Below are 22,154 nucleotides of genomic sequence, written 5' to 3' on the forward strand. Positions count from 1 at the left end.
AATTAATAAAAAGAATAAATGACAAGGGAAATAAAGTATTTGTAACTTAATAAAAATGAAAATACAAAACAATAAAAATTTGTAGGATGCAGATAAAAGAGTGATTATAGAGAAATACACATCACAAACTTCCCATATCAGAAAAGAGAAAGGTCACAAATAAATGCCTCAACTTTCACGTTAAGAAATCAGAGAAAGAGGAATAAACTAAACCCAAAGTAAGCAGAAAAGAGGGAAATAAGATGAAACTGGAAATCAAAAAACAAAACCCAGAAAAACAATAAAGAAAATGAGATCAATAAATGTGTAAATCTCTGACCAGAAGGATGGAAAATAAAAGTGAGAAAAACAAATTACTTGTATCAGGAATCAGAGAGGTGACATCACAGTTGATTCTACAGGTATTAAAAGAGTAATTTAAAATACTGCAAACTACTTTAGGTGAATAAATTTAAAAATTTAAACTAAAAGAACAACTTCTTTGAAAGATATGAATTACCAAGGCTCAATCAAGAAGAAAGATATAAACAAATAGTTTTATATCTATTAAAGAAATTTAATTTGTTGTTCAAAACATTCCTACAACGAAAACTTCCAAATTGCTTCATGGAGAAATTCTGCCAATCAAAGAAGAAATAATATCAATTCTACACAGATGTCTCCAGACACTTGAAAAGGAGGGAGTACTTACCAAATTATGCATTGAGGTCAGTGTTGCTCAAGCAACAAACCTAGACAAAGATATTAAAAGGAAATAAAACTGTAAATTAATATCCCCAATGAATATAGATATAAAAATTAACAAATTTAGCCAATCAAATTAATATATGAAAATGATGATGAATCATGACCAAGTTTTTCCCAGGCATGCAAGGTTGGTCTAACATCGAAGATTAGTCAATATTTTAAGACATCTGTTCTCCCCAACTCGATCTATAGATTCAGTGCAATCCCAGCAAGTTATTTTATGGATATCAACAAACTAATTCTAAAATTTATGAGTGGCAGCATGTTTTTTTTACAGAAATTGGTAAGATGATTCTAAAAATCCATATGGAAATACAAAGAACCTAGGCTAGCCAAAACAACTTCGAAATGAAACACATTAATAAGAATTACAAAACTTACTTCAAAGACTTATTACTGAAAAGCTACAATAATCAAGACATTATGGTATTGGCCTGAATGTACATAATCAAATTAATGTAACAGAATAAAGATTAATACAACAGAGTAAAGATTACAGAAATAATGCAACAGAATAAGATATCCAAATATATATGGACAGCTGATTTTGAAAAAGGTATAAAAGCCATTTAGTGAAAAAAGAATGATCTTTTCATCAAGTGGTACTGGAACAATTTGATGTCCACATGTCGAAAAATGACCATCAAGCCATAACTCTCACCATATTCAAAAACTAACTTCAGTGTACCATTAATTTAAATGTAAAACCTAAAATTAAAAACATTCCAAAACAAAACATAAAAGAAATGTTTTCAAACTTGGATTAGACAAGATGCATTAGATACAGCACTAAAAGCACAATCCATAAGAGGTAAAACCACTTTGGAAAGCAGTTTAGCATTATTTTTTAAAATTAAGCAGACTTCCAGTGTGAGCTCCAACATGAAATGAGCTTAAAAGTCATCACTCCCATCTTTACAACAAAGAAAAGCTGACTAAACTGAAAAATTAAGGACTTTTCTTGGACCCATTAGAAAACTAAGGTTGCAGGTTAAACTTCAAATCTAGAGACAGGTGAATACAGAGAATCACAGCTTAGATCTACCTACCTGAAGCAGAACATGTAGTAGAACATAAAGTAGGAACACATAAATTGTTAATTGTGAGGAATTGCTAGAGGCTAAGTGTGGTGGACTAACATGAAAGGGAGAATTTTCTGGAGGCCTCAGTCCTTAGGGGGCCCCAGCACTTTCATGGATTTTTTCCCCCAGAATCCCACCAGGTTTTCATGGTGAAGATATGAGAAAGATCCCCTCTTGGCACTGGTCGGGAGAAGGACAGAGTAACCACTAAGAAACACATCTGGAGTCTTCACTGTAGTAAAGGACCATTCTTCAGGGAAAATCGTGCTACTATACCAGATACAATCCTGAAAATTTATCTGGCGAGGGAAAGGGAATTCCTCTCCACTCCAACCCCCATCAGCCTTTTGCTCTCACCTAAAAGGAGGGAAAAAATGTCAGCAGGAGACAGGGCTTCAAAGAAATAGCTCAGGAATAGAAATTGATATATCAAGAAAGTGACTATCTTTTAAAAATATTAACTGAAATTGAGGTTCTGATACAATTACATTTTAATGAAGCTGCTCAAGATTTAACATCAAATTCCATGCAAAGTCAGAGAGTAAGATGAGAGCTCTCTGTTATAGAGAACTGTAAAATGTTAAGGCTATTTTTTTTTTTTTTACATTAGTTTAATGTAGCCCTGGTACAACCCTGGATGGAGAATGAAGACATTACATTATGAAGAAGTACAGGAAGTTTTTATGACATAAAAAGTAAAAGAGGACTTATCCAGTATGTGGTAAGAGAAAACAGAGATAAAAGATAATTACAGTTGAAGCTTATGGTCCCAGTAAGCTGAATGATGAAGCAAAAGAAGGGAATAATGAACAAATAGAAGTCCAGCTTCTAACTCTAGGACACTGAGTATCCAGACACTACATCTCTCTAGAATTTGAAGAGTTGACACTCATGACAAGAACACAGCAATGAGAGAGGTTGTTTGTTTTTTTTGTTTTGTTTTGTTTTTTTGCTCAACAGGAATAGAGCTGCTGCAGATAGAGGTAAGGGACTTCATCTTTTGGAAAAATATGGTTCTAATGTGGCTACAATCCACATCTGACAGATTCCTGATATGTCTTGTAGGCATTTTTGTTCTTCACAAGATTGATGCTTTGAATGACAAAATATATTCTAGACTTAATTTCAGACAAACCTTGAGAAATTGTATTATATCCTGGAGGAGATAGAAATGATGGGCAAATAAGGAAGATGTTAACTTAGAAGTCAGGGAAATACTGGGCATGTAATCAGGGCCTTAATCAGGAAAGCACATTTCCCAGAGTTAGAGACTGACATCATGACCTGATTCAAATAGAAAAGTTGCGTTAAATAAGACCATGACTAGTAACTGCAAATGTTCCTTTATGAGAGAAGAAAGATGTATAAAGAGAACAGCATGATAAACTGCAATGTCTATAAACATACATGAGATAGATAGAGGGACGCATCTGAATAAGCAAGTCACTGTAAGAAAGATAGTGCTGAGAATGAGTTGCAACTAGTGACAAATGTTTGCTTAGTGCAAGAAGAATAAGAAAACACAGATCTATTACTTAAAGCAGTTATCTTAGTTATAGCAACTAGAATGTATTAGCCCATATCCCTTCCTTTATCTTCTCTGTAATAATTACACTTTACTGAGTTGATGTCCAGGAACTAGGCATCAGAAGAGGGGCTGTAGGCAGATTATCTTATTTAAATCTAAACACAGCACCATGATGTGGATATTATCATCCCTTGTCTCACAAATGGGGAAATTGACATTTACAGAGGTGGGGTAACTTGCCCACAGGCCCACAGTTAGCAAGTGGCAGAACCAGAATTTGAACTTGGGCACCCTAATGCCAGATCTCATGCTTTTAATCACTGTACTCTATTATCTGCTGCATCAAACGAGATCATTCAAAATGGAAGTGATAGAACAAACATACTGAGTATGAAAGCACTGAAGTCCAAGATACCTAAGAGGCATCTAAACACCCTAAATGAGTTTTAGCCCTCTAGCCAGCATCAGTTACCCTTCAGGGAACTGATACTATATACCAACGAGATCACTGTACCTCTTGCAATGATCTATGATGAATACTGACAAAGTCATCTGGTATCTAGAGTCAGATAAATAATTTCTCAAGCTTTTAGAATAATGGGAAATTTGAATTTGCATTAACAATAGACTATATTTTGTCCTTCTTAGGAAAAAGTATAGCTGGTCTATCAAAAATGGTTAAGAAAGTAATTATTTGGTCAGTAAAGATCAGCCTGTATTTATTGAGAATGAGCCATGGAAGGTGAAAATATATTTTAAAATTTTAAGGGTACTAAAAATCTAATGCTTAAAAAAATTTTTTTTGATCAAAGGAAAGCAATAGATAGTGTTTATGGGATGTAGGAAAGACCATGGACTGAATAGTATACTCAAGATTTTTAAGTGGCTCGGCAGGTTTATGAAAAGAGTTTACTGACAGAGCAATATCAATCAGAAGAAAGTTGTTTAATGGCTTGATCATAAGTTTCCTCTCAGCCCTTTTTGGAATAAAGTTTTTGTCAACAAGGATACAGAGGGCCTCTTTCACATATTTAAGAATGATTAAAAGAGGAAGAGATAGCAAATGCATAGTTTTCCAGAAAGGATTTCCTTAGTATCTCAGCAGAATAGGATGATGGACATAATTTAACTGGATATAATTTAATTAAGATAATTTTTAAAATGTGTGCACAAACAGTTGCACTGATACAGGGTGAAGGAGTTGCAGTGTCCCAAAAGCAATCACAAAAATGTCTTGGGACTCTGCGTTGACATAAGTTCCCCATAAATCAGCAGAATGCTCTGAACTGGACATTCCATAGGAACTATTGCATTCAACCTTGGGCTCTAACAAGTTAAAAAGCATTCATAAGAGACAGACCAGGATAATCTAAGCTCAGGAAAAAAAGCATATGAAGAAAGCCTTAAGAAAAAAAAAAGCAAACACTGAGGCTGCTTCGTCTGTGTAATGCCCTTCGGTACAAGCAACAGCTCCAACTCAAATTGGTGTAAAAAATAAGAAATTGTATTTTCTCTTGTAATAAGAGGTTCAAAATTAAAGTCACTTTCACATGGTAACGACAGATGGAGGCATCAAACTCAGAGAATACATTCAACAGCAATACCTCCTCTTATGGCTGATACAAAGAGGAAAGAGAAAACTTTTTTCAGAAGACTTCTCTTGTGACTGCATTGGTCAGAATTGTGTCTCATTACCATTCCTTGACACATCATTTTCAAAAGGATGGTATTAGTCCCACACTAACCAGGACTCCCCGGAACTAGGAGAGGTCGTGTTCCTCTGAGACATGATGATGTATCAGGAAGTGAGTAGGGATTTGAGCAAAATTGAGAGTTCTGTTAGAAATAAAAAGACACCCAACGGGTCTACCACAAAATGTCCTAGGGGAAACTTAGTAGTAGTTTTCAATTATTTAAGACTTGCCATATGGAAATATATCCTATGGCTCAAGAGAAGAGAATCTAAGATTAATGTTTGGAAGTTAAAGGTGGATATACAGCAAGCCAGTAATAAATGGAATTTGCTGCATAATGAATGATTCCCTCACTCTACATGTATCCTCTAGAGGGAAAGAACTAAACTAGCTGCCCTCAAGAAAGTCTTCCAACCAAAGCCCCCTTACAATTCTGCAGGTTTTGTCCCACACAAAAGCATAGCCAATGAGGTAGGTAGAGACTAAAATCTGGGCCATTGTCAACCTGCAAAATAATGCAAAGCTCTGTGGGACTGAGGCACCTGGTTCAGACAAAGGTTCCCTATACTTGCAAGTATTTCTCCACAGTGTTAAGATCTACTGAGTGGAGAATTGCATAAGGATGCCATGTGTACTAGTTAGCATGACAGTGATTCCAAAGCTAGGTTTCTCTGATTGAATTTAGTAACTTACTAAAGTAAGTTGGGAAGAATAGAAGAGCAGTTTCAAAGTAATAACTTTATTTATTTAGGCTGTTCCAGGTCTTAGTTGCAGCACCCAGGATCTTCGTTATGGCATGTGAACTCTTTTTTTTTTAATTAATTAATTAATTTTTTTTTTGGTTGGGTCGTCATTGCTGCAAGTGCGTTTTCTCTACTTGTGGCGAGTGGAGGGCTACTCTTTGTTGTGGAGCGATGGCTTCTCATTGCAGTGGCTTCTCTTGTTGCGGAGCACAGGGCTCCAGGTGAGGGGGCTTCAGTAGTTGTGGCACATGTGTGCATGGGCTCAGTAGTTGTGGTGCACAGGCTCAGTAGTTGTGGTGCACAGGCTTAGTTGCTCTGCAGCATGTGGGATCTTCCCAGACCAGGGATCAAACCCAAGTTCCCTGTGTTGGCAGGAGGATTCTTAACCACTGTGCCACAGGGAAGTCCAGTAACTGTTTTAATACTATTTATAGTTTGCAAATTTTTTTTCATCTTTAAAACAGATATATGATTATTCTCATTTTATAGATGAGGGTACTGAGGTCCAAGTTTAAATATCATCAATTAGTAAATGCTGGATTTACGTTTTCTAACCCAGGCAGGTCTGCCTGATTCCAAGTAAGTGCAATGAAAATAGAAATTCTTCTTCCTGCCGTTTCTCCTTCTCCTCCTACTCCTTTTTCTTCTTCTACTAAGTCTGAAAATCTTTCTCTGGTAGAGATAATTAAATGTTTTTATAATAATAATACTTATTTCTTAAACCCATATACTCTTTAAGTGCAAAGTTTTGTCCTTCCCATATTATTTTGTTCACTGAGGATCTTTATGCTTTTCCATGTACCCAGAAATTATTTAAATATCACAATAATGGTCTCTTTCCATCATTTGATGTACATATAAGTTCTAATTATGGTTCTTCTTTGAGGAAAATAATGGATTAGATATCAGCTCTAGTTTGACTTGGATTAAATGGATTTTGGTATCAGCTTTGCTTTTTCTCTTAGACAGTCCCTTCCATGACAACCCAGTGTTGAAATAACTTATATAAAGAATAACTTTTTATAGTAAAACTTCTTGTCAAGTATTCAGTATACCTTAAGTTTATTACTATAATATATCTGCTGTCACATACACAATGAATCCTTCCAATTTCCTTTTCTTTATGGAAATATTACAATAGATCCAAGTAAATTTTAGTGCCACTTTACTAAAAATAATGTTGAAAGGCAGAGAAGTTAACTCTTTTTGTATGCCAAAGTCGGTAGTCAGGTTTATATTTAAGAAATAAAAGGGAGAATAATAAAAAGTGCAGAATGACAACAGGGGCTTGGGATTATTGGATGGGGAATAGAAGTATAAAGGAGACTTTTCACTGCACCCCTTTTTATCTTTAAAATTTATTTAAACGTTAAAATTTATTTATTTAAAAGGATAAGTAAATGAATAGATGTTTGGTTAAAATTTAAACCAAATAACAGCTAGATAAATAAGAAATAAGAAAAAAGAAGAAGAAAGGAAAGGAAGGGATGGAGGAAAGAAAATGTTTGTTGATACATATTTAAGTACTAAGTGATCTTCACAAAATTATCCAGAAATCTTGAAAAGCTATCATAAGCTTCTTGAGATTCTTAGAACATATTTGCAGATGATCCAGGTCTTTGTGGGTTTAAAAGGAAAGTAGAGACAGGAAGTCAATTTTGGAGAGAGGAGGGGAATAAAGTTGGGATTCGTAAGGATTGCTAATCCCTTTTTAGTGCCTTAAGCAGAAGCCTCCACATGTTTGTACTTTTGAGGGACAAGAAAAGAAAATGGAGAAATAATTGGCTGGATGCAAATCAACTGATACTTAGAAAAGAGGGAAACCCTCAATTTGCCAATTCAGAGATGTATAACAGATTTACTGGGGCTCAATGGAAAGTCCCCAGACTGAGAAGAAGCATGACTCTGGGCCCAGTGTAGGTTGCATCACCACAAAGTGCCTCTGTCTGAAGATGGGACACAGATGCATAGCTTATGTGCGTGTTACGAGAACATACAGAAATGCTTTTGTCAACATCCCCTGTTAATTCGCCTACAGTGTTAGGACACCTCAACAAGACTTCATATAGGATTTTCAGTCCCTTCCAGGCTAAAGTTTGCAGTAAAATTGGTTATAAAGAGGATTTCTGTAAAATTTCTTCTATAATAAAATTAGAACTAGGCTTCCAGTGAAAATTCAGAATAACAGAGTCACTACAAGTATACTTCTAGGTCACTTTTATATTTTGCATTTCCCCACCATAATTCTCAGCTTTGAGATATCCTCTTTCTCAGTATTCTTTAATCTGGAAATTCTATTTTTTTCCCTTCCTCCATTTTAAGGATTTATTTATGTATTTATTATGTTTACTTAGGATTTTTAAGGTGCTTAATAGAGGGGATAGAATTACTATATTCCCCATTAGGTGTGTCAACGTATGATAATAAAATCTGAAGGTGCTTTAATATTGAGGATCCAAATTCTATAAATAATTCTGCATGCTAAAAATTCTGTAATATTTCATTAAAAATGAGGAAGTCGTATAAACAAGGACCTATTTCATGTCCATCAGAGGCCACATGACATGTTTAAGATATACTTACAGGATCAGTTCAGTTTAGTTTACAAAGGCCTACTTGAGATGCCAGATTCTAAAAAGACACAGATTAATAAAGATAACACTCCTGGCTTCTGTGGAATTTTCAGCCCAGTGGAGGAGACAGATCTGTAAGCACCTCATGTCAATGCAAAGAGCAGTAGCAGTCTCTGCACACGTACCCTCTCCCATAAAACCAGTCAGGGCAAGAAGAGATCCAAATTCAAATGGACCGCATTCAGTGACTATTCCAGACTCCCGAAACATCTGCTCCCAGGACTGCTTTATAGTTGGGCCCCAAATGAGAACTACCTTAGCCGACCACAAGCATTTTTATTAGGTGGAGCCTGAGCCTGTGCTCTGGATCTCCTCACTGCAGACTACTGTCTATTCCTCCTTATTTCAGTCTTCCGTTGACCCTCCCCTTTGGTCTGATACATTAATTTATCACTACCTCAGTTTCCAAACGAGCTCTGGTCACTGATATTTTCTCTCCACCTCAGATGAACGTTCTCCAGGCTTTGAAGGAGTGTGCAGATTCCACCAATGGCAGAGGCTTTTTTCACTTGCTCAGGTGTCTGCAGCTACACTAGTTTTGCCACCTTTTTTTTTCAGTTGTATATGGTCATGTAATTGAGTTCTAGCCAATGAATGTGACTGGAAATGATGTGGACCACTTCCAGGCCTGACCCATTAAAAAAGTCTCATGTGCAATCCTCTGTGCGCCTTCCTCTTCTGCAGATTGATGTAAAATAAGGGGGGATGTGGTAGGCAGACTGGAGGAAAGTAGAGTAAGTTAGTTTTGAATCTAATAAACTTTACCTTATTAGACAAAAGAACAATTTTATTTAAGTTATTTCAACAAATGTTAACAGGTAGAGAAAGTGTTTTTTGTTTGTTTGAAAGGGTTAGGAAAATTTGCATTTGCGTTGTGGAGTTGTCATCGGATTTTAAAGCCAAATTATAAACTCTTATTTTTAAAGACTAGTAAATGGTCAGAAAACTAAGGGATTTAAGTACAGTATTTCTCATTTCTTTTCTTAGTTCCTTGAGGAATGGAAAAAAATACAAATTTAACTGCCTTCAGAATTTTTATCACCTTGTAATTTAATTTAAATTTTTGTGGCCACAAGGCATTCTTTATAATAAAACTAAAATGATGTGAAGGGGAGCAGCTTCTAGTAATTGATGATTTTTGTCGGGAATTTTAGGTTGTATTTCTAATTCTACAACAGACTCATTAGATTACATTATGTTCAGCAAGTTACCATTTCTTTGTCAGACGGTTCTGTGGGTGGTGTGTTAATATTCTTTTAAAGTCCTTTTTTTACCATGATGGGGAACTCCAGAATATATTTATGTATCCTTTATTATATCTTCATAGTTGTTCTCTTTCACTCTTTCTGATTCTTCTAGATGATTCTTTGTCCTAGATTTTTTTTCCTTATAAAAGAATGATAATGCTACCCATCTGGCAGTTGTTTGCAATGAATTGAAGAGGTTTGGGAAAATCCCCTGGCAGAGTGGCACTTACGTTTGTGTCATCTATGACAGAAATATAATTACTATGTTAACATAAATATATCCCTTCTGAAATGTCAAAATGTTTTCAGCCTTCACCAATTATTTTAGCTATTGTAAATGGTTCTCTCTCAGGGGAGCTATCATTTTCCAGTTTCCATGAGAGATAGATACAGTCCATATTAGCATTTAAATGCTTCAAATAATATGTGTAGAAGAAATAGCTTTACAAGTTTTCAACATAAATCTAAAGTGGTTAACAAAAAATAAGCTTGAGCCAGAGCAGTCAGACCCTGCCTTTGTCAAAGACAGCGACACCCAGCTTCCTTTTTTCAACTCTTCCTTTTCTAAACCACAATTTCCATTGACTTGTTAATTAGCTGAGGCTTAAATATTTAATTTTAATGATTTACTACATTTTTTCGCAATTACGTTTTACTTTATCATTACTCACATACTACAGCACAATTTCCTTTGAAAAGATCTATAAAAGTAATTAAAGACAAAATACTCAGAGTACATATTTTTCATAACTATACTAAGTGATGGGAGAGATCATAAGTAGAGGAAATTGATGAATTGAAGAAGCAAAACAGATGGTAAAGCTGCGTACACGTGCCAACGCACTCCAGCCTGCAGTCTGTTCCAGATCCTGCTAAAGCCAGAAACATAGTGAAAGAAATACCAAGAGCTTGATCCAGCAGGAAAGGGGCATGGTTCCCTTGGGTCCATAAAAGCAGACTTCCTGGCTCTAACACAAGTAGCCCTATGCAAGCAGTATTCCATGGAAATGATGTTTTCAGACCTTCTGGAAGTTTGTGCGTTAAAGCATATGGTTTTTCTCAAGGGAAGAAGAGTCCTCTCTAAATAGCTGTCCAGGCAATAGATGATGTAGATAGATGGATATACAGAGACAAAATGATTCTTTTCTTATGTATGGCCATCAATTTGTTTTTCCTGTTTGCAATTAATCTTTCCTTTGTTTTGTGCTCATATGTAGTGGATACTCCACTAATCTCTAGAAGTTATACAGATAATTAAAATTATAGTTCTGCTCACAGGTTTATCATTACTTCAATCTGCTGAGAAAAGCTTTGAAAGAATCCTATTAGGACAGTAAGAATGCCAGTGAAGTGAACGGAAAATATTGAGTAAGTCAAGTCAATTTTCTTTTGGCTTCAGAATGTCTTCTCAGTTGCCAAAATGGTGACAGATTCATAATGGGACAAGGGTATCCCCAGCTCCTACCCAAGTTCATTTTAAATTAATGTTCCAACTAGTACCTTGCGAGTAGACTACATTTAAGTCATCAATTAAAAAAAGCATGGAAAAAAAGACAGGTGATGGAGGGTTTTAATATTTAAATTTTTGCTGAACACTTGTAGCAGTGAACATTTAGAAGGAAACCAAATATCCAACACTATGAGATTTGTAAAATAAAGCATACTGTTTTATACTATGGAATATCAGCCAACTAAGGGAGTCATTTTACAAGACTATTAAATAAGATAGGAAAATGCATATGATATAATGTTAGGTGAAAGAAACCCAAATGGATTCAGTATGAATTGTTCTGATATTTGTCTGTCTTCCTAAGAACAAATAGTAGATTCCAAAAGTGATTTTGGACAACCATTTCTTAAAATGGATCTTAGGAGGGAATGAAGCAACAAAACTGGGGCAGTGGATTAAGGGGGGAAAATCTACTTCTGATGGACAAGTTTTTGAAGATGGCTGAAGCACAGGAGGCATTATAGGTGCACTCACTGAGGAGGAGGGGTGCCACTGTAGGGCTGTGAGTCACAACTGATTTGATCAAATAGTACTAAAGTCAACCTAGGCTTCATGACTTCATGGAACCATAACCAACTATTTGGAGATACAGCAGCAGTAAATTATGACAATTGCACAGGGATGATTGACCCAATGACTTTCACAGTGCAGAAAATAACCAGTTCATGGGTATAGCCCTGCATTGAAACCTAGGACCAAAATTCAAATATGGGTGGTATATGACTTTTCTATCTTTTTACTTTATCTATAACACCTTAATAAAACACCTGTTTTTTTTCCCCCTTTTCTAAATTCCTGGGGGAAAGTATACTTCATGAATTGGCCAGAATAAACAAGGAGTCTAGGGAGGTAAATTAGTCCTTAAAATTCTCAGCTTAATCCAGAAGATACTATGTAACCCATGCAAACTATTCTAATGAAATTTATAAATTATCTATTAAACAAGATTATTCAAAAAATAAGTAGAGGTTATCAGGATAAGTAAAAATATCAAGGATGAAAAAAAAAAATCAAGGATGTGAGAAAGAATATAAACAGTGCCAAATACAGGCAACACTGATTTTTAAATTAGTCATCTCTGGTCCCTTTGTCTAGCCAAATCCCAGATAGTATTTTCTTCCTCCTTCAGAAAATTGAATGCAAAAGGGATGAGTCTCATTTAAGGGGTTTATTATCCTATCCTGAAAACAAAAATAGAAGATTTCAGTAGACAGGCTTTTGTTTAGTAGTTCATGGTCAAAGTGAACAATATCTCGCTGTGAGCTCACACATTCTCTTAATTCGAAAGTCTTCCTATTGATACCCCATAAGGCATCAGTAATTTATACCTCACTGTGTAATATACATTACTTTGTTCAGATAATCAGAACAATACCAGCATAAACATTTACACTACAACAGGAAGTCTTCACTGGGGAGGAACTGGAATTAGAAGAAGAAAAGAAAGGAAACGGAGGGACATGAGGCTTTTCTGGGAATGGCAGACCTAGTCTAGGTATCTCATGTGAAGATTTTGAATCCCTAAAGGCAACATAAAGACTCTGGGTATCTGAGGAGTGCGAGAAAGATATAGAATGGGAAGCAGAAGGGAAACAAAATCCATTTCACTTTTTAATTTTTTCCTAGAGTCCAAAGCCAGTTTTCCACTGAAAGTAATCTTTCATCTTTGGCACGCTATTAATACCAGGTGCCAAGAACTACATTTATTAGGGGTCTGATCACACTGGAAGCTGCTGGCAAGCAGAGTAAATGCTTCATTCATCTTCTTCAGCCCTGGTTTATGGTAGTAAGATAAGTCAAAGGTAAACAAAGAGGAATAGGATGGCGACCTCTTTCATGAGATTTACTGCCAAAAAGGAACCAATTAAACCTGGTGGTTAAAGCTTATAATAGGCATGTGTGCTGGGTACAGAGGAAACAGAGACAATGGAGTAGGTGAAAGTGGTCGATTTGCTTTGGGGAGACAAAATCAAGATGCTTTATAGAGCAGGTGATGTTCACGTTGATATTTGATGTTCACGCTGGGAAGAAAAAGCACAAAGAATATCCCAGGCAAAAGGAGAAGCAGTGTAAATCAGTCATGGGTCCTTCTGGGTTCCAGTTGTCCCTCCAGTGCTGTTTCATTCAATTTCAACCCATAACTAATATGTTAATTTATGAAACTGCCTCACTCCAGATCTAATCTTTAGATGTCCATTAGCATATCCATAATGCTTTTTTTAGCTCTATATTCATAAAGGATCTATCGATCAGATCAGGGCTTATCCCACCAATTCACAAATATAATGACTACTTCTGAGTCCAAGACGTGTACCTGACATTATTGTTTCTCTTTCTTGAGAAAGAAAACACTAGAAATAAAACTCCCTTCTCCTAGATTATAAAATGAGTCTGTGACAACTTGTGGTTCTCAATTTAGTCGTGTTTCAATGCAGGAAGTTTCTTTACATTAAATTACAGGTGAGTTCAGTAACAGATTTTTCTATCAGACTTGCATTGTGAACCTTAGTTGAAGGCCTGTTATTTCCTGGCTATGAACTGAACCTTATCAACAGTGGTTACATAAACATGCCAAACCATCTGGCAGGTACTCTGCAACACTGGTACTTTGAGAGACAGTGGCACAATCCTTTGACAGAATAGTACCTTTAGAGTCAAAAGCGTTAATTGTAGCAGTAACACACACACCGGGTAAGTACAGATTCATATATTTGGGATTTCATCCACTTACAGTGTGTATGTACAGGCTGAAAAAAGAAAAAAGTCCAAAATAGTCTATAAAATGACTTCTTTAGGGTAATGACATATGAAATTAGAGCAGCTGAATGTTTGATTTTCTGAAATTGCCTCTTGTAAAGTAGAAATCTCTTTTTCAGTATGCACACGATAGTGAAGGCAGCTGTTGTGCAGAGTTCTGTGATTCTGTGCCAAACCTAGATGTTGAAGTGATAAGGGTGCTTAGAAAGTTAAATGCTTGCTTTTTTTGAGTACTTGCCCATACATGTTTCTAGTCTCTGCTTGGAGAAATAAGATATGCTCTTTAGGTGAAAGGAATGGCTGAAAAGTGAGTACGTAGACCTGGGTCCTTAACTTTCAGACACCATGGCAGCAACTTGACACAGCCAGAGGCTGTTAAACATTAAAATCTTTAGTGCCTCATTGGAATTTTTTCTAAAATTCATACATAAAGATATGATTTTCTTTAATACAGAAATCACAAAGGCCATCCAATTCAACCACTCATTTAACGCTTTGGGAAACTAAGGCCCAAAGAAGTAAAGGGACAGGACCACAAAGCCAAGACTGGACCCAGCTTTTCTGGAATCCTGAGATGCTAAATGTGGCAAAGGACACTTGGAGGTCATCTAGCTCAGGTGTTTACCACCATGGTCTGTATGTATTATTTCTCTCTAGAGACCTTAAGTTCAAAATAATATTTTGACTCTAAAATCCTGCCTGTATTCTGTAATAATTAATTACCCATATTCTTCAAGGTCATTCATGATTAGCCTTTATTCACTCTTTTAACAAACATTTATCTAGTATTTCTTATAAATCATACATTATATCATAAATGAAAAACAACATGGTCCCTGTCTTTATGGGGCTTTTGGTACTCTAGGTACTTTACAACATAACTGCGTTATATACTATCATACAATTCCAATTTGTAACAAGTACTATAAAGAAAAACAAAGTACAGTGTTCAATGACAGAAAATAATGAGGGACTGACTATTATTTTAGACATAATGGTTAGAAGAGGCTTCTTCAAGGAAGGGACATTTGAAATCAAATTGCAAAGATGAATGAGGTTAGTCAGATAGAGAGTGGTAGGCATGGGAGTGGGAAATCCTAGCAAAGGGAACAGCACAAGCAGAGGCCTTGGGGTATTTGAGGCACTAAAGGGAGGTGAATGCAGGTGGAGAATGGAGAGTCAGGGGGTGAGCGGTTGAGAGTGAAACTGGGGAAGTAATGAGGGACCAGATCACATAAGGCCTAATAGGTGATGCTAAGGAGGTTGGATTTTATTCCCAGCACAATGGGAAGTTTTTAAAGCATTTTTTCAGCTGGGATGTTAATATAATCCAATTTACGTTGTTAAAATGACCAACATTTCTGATCAGCGTTTGATAATTATTAGAGTTAGCATACAAAGTAGGTATGTGGCAGCTAGAATCACAGACACTTTCACTTAAACTGTCTTGGTGCAGGATATTATACAACTTCCACAAGTATGGAAGCCCAGCAACTACAGTAGACAAGATATCAAAAGTGCAAACAGGTGATGAATTTTTTTATGGAGGAAGGTCCACTACTGACCATTCCACCTGTTTGTTCTTTGGGTTCCTCAGTTTCTTCCCTTCTCTTGATCTACTCATTGCCTCTTTCTCCAGGTACTAAACTTTCCATTTCTTTCCTGGCTTTCCATCTCATCTCTCCCATCTTCTGGTATTTTTTAACCCTAGTGATTTTGACAGTTCTTAGTATATAGTAGAGCTATTTTTTTATGCTCATTGAAGGAATAAGTGGATGAATATTATAAATAGGAACTCAGATTTTGCTATCAACAGAGACTACCAATCACTATATTGCTAGTGGTAAGAAAATAAAAATTTAAAAAACTGTAATTTAATTATACTTCTTTGTTTTGTTGCCCCCAGTTAACTAATTGCTTTGAGCAATCTTTCTAGTTTTGTCATTGTTTTTGAAAAATCTTCATTGTCCTCATTGAATGGAAAGTATCAATGCCTAGTAACTGTATAATTCTTATATAAATATGAGTCACCTTAATATGTCTACACATTGGGTACACTGTCCATCTTTTTAAAGAGTACTTCTGGGGTTTGATTTCTCCTTTGAGATGTTGATTTGAAAGAGCTGTCAAGTAGTCATGCCATTAGAAGTGTCATGCAACCTAGCCAAAATAGTCTCCTGCTGTCTTGGAGTGCTTACAATTGATTAATACTCACTTTTCTGTTCTCCAGAGGTCATTTATAATGCTGTGTACTTGTGGTCTCCCTGCTGGGTTCGTTTGACCTTGAAATAGCACACATTTCCAGAAGAGAACACATCTGACACTGAAGCAAGTATGCGTTATTCAAAAAAAAAAAAAAAAAAGACAAGCTTAAGACATTGTAGGGTACTATGTTTACTTTATTAAATGATTTTTATGCCAAATTGACAATATCATATCAAAATATACTATTTTCCTAAAGGTCAGAATTGATGCCTTTCCATGTACTGAGCAGAGAAAACTTGAGAAAATGGTAAATAAGTACAGCTTATTATTTGCTGCCTCACATCTGTTGCATGGCCTTCTCGGCATTACCTATTGCTTCCCTTCCCAGGGGAAAACCTAAACGACGTCCTTTGTCTTAATTCTTTGGGACTGTGTTCTCTGTCACCACTGGAAATGGTTTGGATCAACAAATTCCCTGAAGTTTTATTGATATTGACTCTTAAATTGACGCCTTTCAGATGGGGATTTGTACTAGAGATAGTCTGGGTCTGAGTAAGACTTCCTTCTCGGTGCCCCTCAGATCAAACTGGCTAAGCCTACCCAGCCATGCCAGCCCTGGAGAAGAGAATCAAGGCAGGTTGTCTCTTTCTTATAACATATTATTAAAATGGGGAAAGTGTGAGGTCTAGACTCAGACAGGTTCATTTCCAAGTTCTGGACAGTTGGCTTAGTCTTCGAAGTGTGTGTGTGTGTGTGTATGTGTGTGTGTAGGCTTTATTTAATATCATTATTTAATTACAATTCTTCCACATACTATCTGTGTAATCTCCATCAGTTTACTTACTTCCATGATATTCATTATTCTCAGATCTAAAGTAGAAATACTAACCCCATCCTTAATTTAACTTGAGTTAATTTCAATAGAATATGTACAGCAATATGTATAGTACATGACATGTAGTTGGTAGTCAATAAATATTAGATCCTGCCATTGAATAGAAAGCAACTTCATTAACGTACCCTCTCTGAAACTAGCATGAACAAAATTTTATTTTTATAAATAAAATGCATAAATATGATTCAGTTATCAACTGAGAACAAACACATTTGGTAGGTTTGTGTGATATTGTTAAAAAGATTTTTTGACTTTCTTACTTTAAACAATGCTCACCAAAAAAAGAAATTAACTTCAAAATATCAGAAGTACCTTGTGTATATTACAAAAACGTGTCAATTAAAACTGTAGTAATGACTTCTTAGAAGGCCTGCTGCCAGTGCCACATCTCCTCAGTGAGCCACAGCTGTCCCCCACCTCTGCAGGCAACCCTGCAACACCAGCAGATGCATTGGGAATGCACGGAAGGACACAGTCATTCCCACAGAGAACCAGCTGAACACCAGCAGACGGCCTCGGACACCGGAAAGGGCTGCGGAGAACCTGACATAGCCGGTAGGGAGGCATCTACGAGGGCTCAAAGAGGGTGAAGCAGCGGAGCTGTGGCAGACGGGAGGGAGTGAGAAACATACGGAGGGTCCGCAGCGCAGCTCAGCGTTCCCGGACCGAGACATCGATCCGCGGCTGAACGGAGGGTCCAGGAGCGGGAGCGTGGGAACCGGAGAGCTGGTTCGGGGGAGAAACATTGTTGCCGGTAGGGTGACGGACCGAGAGGACAGGAGGGAGGAGGTCCGCGGAGAGGAGTGCCGATCCCTGAGAGCTGCCCGGCCATGATGGCGGCTGGAGGCTGCAGGCTCCCGGGCCGGGGGGAGGAGCCGCGCGCATAGCCTCTCTCTCTCTTTCTGCGCCTCTGCAACAGGCAGCGGAGAGACGCCCTGCAGGGCCACATAAGGCGCTCAGGGATAACAAGCACCCTCAGGCGCTCGGGCGGGGCTAGATTAAAACTCCTTGCAACGCCAGCAGCAGGGAGGCTGCCGAGAGAAAAAAAAAAAAAACCAGCATCAAAAAGAAAAAACCCCGAGAGAGGCCCAACTCTAAGACTTTCTGTGTACGCCTGAGCCACCAGCGCCCTCTGCAACAGGCACCTCCAAGCCTGACTGAAGCAACAGTGCGCCACTGCTCACTCACTCCCAGGAGAAGGAGCCACTATTGCACCCTCTCCCTCCCCACACACCGAGGCTTACAGACGAACAATAAAGGAACCTCTGCTGGTCACAGAATAACGCAAAAAAAAAAACCCAAGGCAAGGAAAAGGACACTTACAGCTGAGACGCTAAGGAAACAGAAATAGTAGTATCAATACCTATTGAACTGGTCCATTCGGGGATCAGTTCTGGATTTTTTTTTTTTTTTTTCCTTTCTCTTTTTTTTTTTTTGATTTATTAAATACGATCTTAGCCCTAAGGGATCTACAAGTTTTACAACATAATTTTATAAGGATATTTTTTACTCTTTTTTTTTTTTTTTTTCCTTTTAAAATACTTCTATATCTAGCTAAGTTTTTGGTAGTACGGACAAAATATCTTTCATACTTTCCTTTCATCCCTTTCTTTTATACACTTCTATTCCTTTCTTTTTCTTTGCATATTTCCAACCACATTATGCTCTTCTGTTCCCCTTTCTTCCAGCCTTTTTAAGTTTATTTTATCTTAACATACTTATAAGCAACACTATCGGTCTGCTCAGACTCCTTGCTCTATTCTCCAGATGATGCACTGCCTTGGTATTAATATTAGGCTTTTGTCTTTATCTTAGTTCTTAGTACAGTTGTCTAATTACATTCTGAGAATCTCCATTCTCTCTGGTGGTACTCCAGCTCATTTCTATATTTGATCCTAGCTTACAAAATCTCCCTGGATTGATGTTTGTATGTGTAGGGTGTTATTTGTTGCTTGTTTGCTTTTGCTTTTGTCTCTGATTTGTTCTGTTTCAGTTGTCAATTTCTGCTGGGTTTCTCTCTGAATATCTGATAGCACACTGGGGTTCTGTCAGGTCTTTCTAGAGCCTTATGTCCTAACGGATTCAATAATTGTGTGTCTTATACATGTATGTGTTTCCTAGACTGAATATTCGTCTACTCCAATACTTGGACATTAGTCTGAGGCTTGGACAGTCTTCTATAAACACCTCTATCACCAGGACAAGCAACCCCAAAAGCTTGGACAACCATGAGGAAACAAAGAAACACCATGCAGGCAAAGGAGCAGAAAAAAAACCCACAAGACCAAATAAATGAGGAGGAAATAGGAAAAATGCCTGAAAAAGAATTTAGAGTAATGATAGTAAAAATGATACAAAATCTCGATAACAAATTAGAGAAAGTACAAGAAACAGTTCATAAGAACTCAGAAAAACAAACAGCAATGGATAACAAAATAACTGAAATTAAAAATACTCTAGATGCTCTAACCAGCAGAATGACTGAGGCAGAAGAACGAATAAGTGAGTTGGAAGATAGAATGGAAGAAATAAACGCCACAGAGCAGGAAAAAGATAAAAAAATAAAAAGACTAGAAGACAGCCTCAGAGACCTCAGTGATAACCTTAAACGTACCAACATTCGAATTATAGGCATCCCAGAAGAAGAAGAAAACAAGAAAGGGTCTGTGAAAATATTTGAAGAGGTTCTAGTGGAAAACTTCCCCAACATGGGAAAGGAAATAATTCACCAAGTCCAAGAAGCACAGAGAGTCCCATACAGAATAAACCCAAGGAGAAATACACCAAGACACATATTAATCAAACTAACGACAATTCAACACAAAGAAAAAATATTAAAAGCAGCAAGAGAAAAGCAACAAACAACATATAAGGGAAAACCCATCAGGATAACAGCTGACCTTTCTACAGAAACTCTGCAGGCCAGAAGGGAATGGCAGGATATACTGAAAGTCCTGAAAGAGAGAAACCTACAGCCAAGAATACTTTACCCAGCAAGAATCTCATTCAGATTTGAGGGAGAAATCAAAAGCTTTCCAGACAAGCAAAAGTTAAGAGAATTCAGCACCACCAAACCAGCCTTACAACAAGTGCTAAAGGAACTTCTCTAAGGAGGAAACACAAGAAAAGGAAAACACCTACAAATACAAACCCAAAACAATTCAGAAAATCGTCATTGGAACACACATGTCAATAATCACTTTAAATGTCAATGGATTAAATGCTCCAACCAAAAGACACAGACTGGCTGAATGGATACAAAAACAAGACCCTTCTATATGCTGCCTACAAGAAACCCACTTCAGACCAAGGGATACATATAGACTGAAAGTGAAGGGATGGAAAAAGATATTCCATGCAAATGGAAGTCAAAAGAAAGCTGGAGTAGCAATACTCATATCAGACAAATTAGACTTGAAAGTAAAGACTATTAAAAGAGACAAGGAAGGGCACTACATAATGATCAAGGGATCCATCCAAGAAGAACATATCACAATGGTAAATATCTATGCCCCCAATATAGGAGCACCTCAATACATAAGGCAAATGCTAACAGCTATAAAAGGGGACATCGACAGTAACACAATTATAGTGGGAGACTTGAACACCCCACTTACATCAATGGACAGATCATCCAAACAGAAAATCAATAAAGACACACAAGCTTTAAATGACACATTAGACCATCTCGACTTAATTGATATTTATAGGACATTCCATCCAAAAACGACAGACTACACGTTCTTCTCAAGTGCACACGGAACATTTTCCAGGATAGATCACATCTTGGGTCACAAATCAAACCTCAGCAAATTCAAGAAAATTGAAATCATATCAAGCATCTTCTCAGACCACAACGCCATGAGACTAGATATCAATTACAGGAAAAAAACTGCAAAAAATACAAACACATGGAGGCTAAACAATTCACTATTAAACAACCAAGGAATCACTAAAGAAATCAAAGAGGAAATCAAAAAGTATCTGGAAACAAATGACAACGAAAACACAACAACCCAAAACCTATGGGACGCAGCAAAAGCAGTTCTAAGAGGGAAGTTTATAGCAATACAGTCCTACCTTAAGAAACAAGAAAATGATCGAATAAACAACCTAACCTTACACCTCAAACAACTAGAGAAAGAAGAACAAAGAAACCCCAAAGTGAGCAGAAGGAAAGAAATCGTAAAGATCAGAGCAGAAATAAATGAAAAAGAAAGGAAAGAAACCATAAGAAAAATAAATAAAACTAAAAGCTGGTTCTTTGAGAAGATTAACAAAATTGATAAACCATTAGCCAGACTCATCAAGAAAAAAAGGGAGAAGATGCAAATCAACAGAATTAGAAATGAAAAAGGAGAAGTCACAACGGACACCTCAGAAATACAAAACATCATGAGAGACTACTACAAGCAACCATATGCCAATCAATTGGATAACCTGGAAGAAATGGATACATTCTTAGAAAAATACAATCTTCCAAGACTGAACCAGGAAGAAATAGAAACCATGAACAGACCAATCACAAGTACAGAAATTGAGGCAGTGATTAAAAATCTCCCAACACACAAAAGCCCAGGACCAGATGGATTCACAGGCGAATTCTATCAAACATTTCGAGAAGAGTTAACACCTATCCTTCTCAAACTCTTCCAAAATATTGCAGAAGGCGGAGCACTCCCAAACTCATTCTATGAGGCTACCATCACCCTGATACCAAAACCAGGCAAAGATGTCACAAAAAAAGAAAACTACAGACCAATATCACTGATGAATATAGATGCAAAAATCCTCAACAAAATACTAGCTAACAGACTGCAACAGCACATTAAAAAAATCATACACCACGATCAAGTGGGGTTTATCCCTGGGATGCAAGGATTCTTCAATATACGCAAATCAATCAACGTGATACATCATATCAACAAATTGAAGGATAAAAACCATATGATCATTTCAATAGATGCAGAAAAAGCTTTTGACAAAGTTCAACATCCATTTATGATAAAAGCTCTCCAGAAAATGGGCATAGAAGGAAATTACCTCAACATCATAAAAGCCATATATGACAAACCAAAAGCCAACATTGTTCTCAATGGAGAAAAACTGGAAG

This window comes from Hippopotamus amphibius, chromosome 10, assembly GCF_030028045.1.
Source record: "Hippopotamus amphibius kiboko isolate mHipAmp2 chromosome 10, mHipAmp2.hap2, whole genome shotgun sequence".
NCBI lineage: Eukaryota > Metazoa > Chordata > Mammalia > Artiodactyla > Hippopotamidae > Hippopotamus > Hippopotamus amphibius.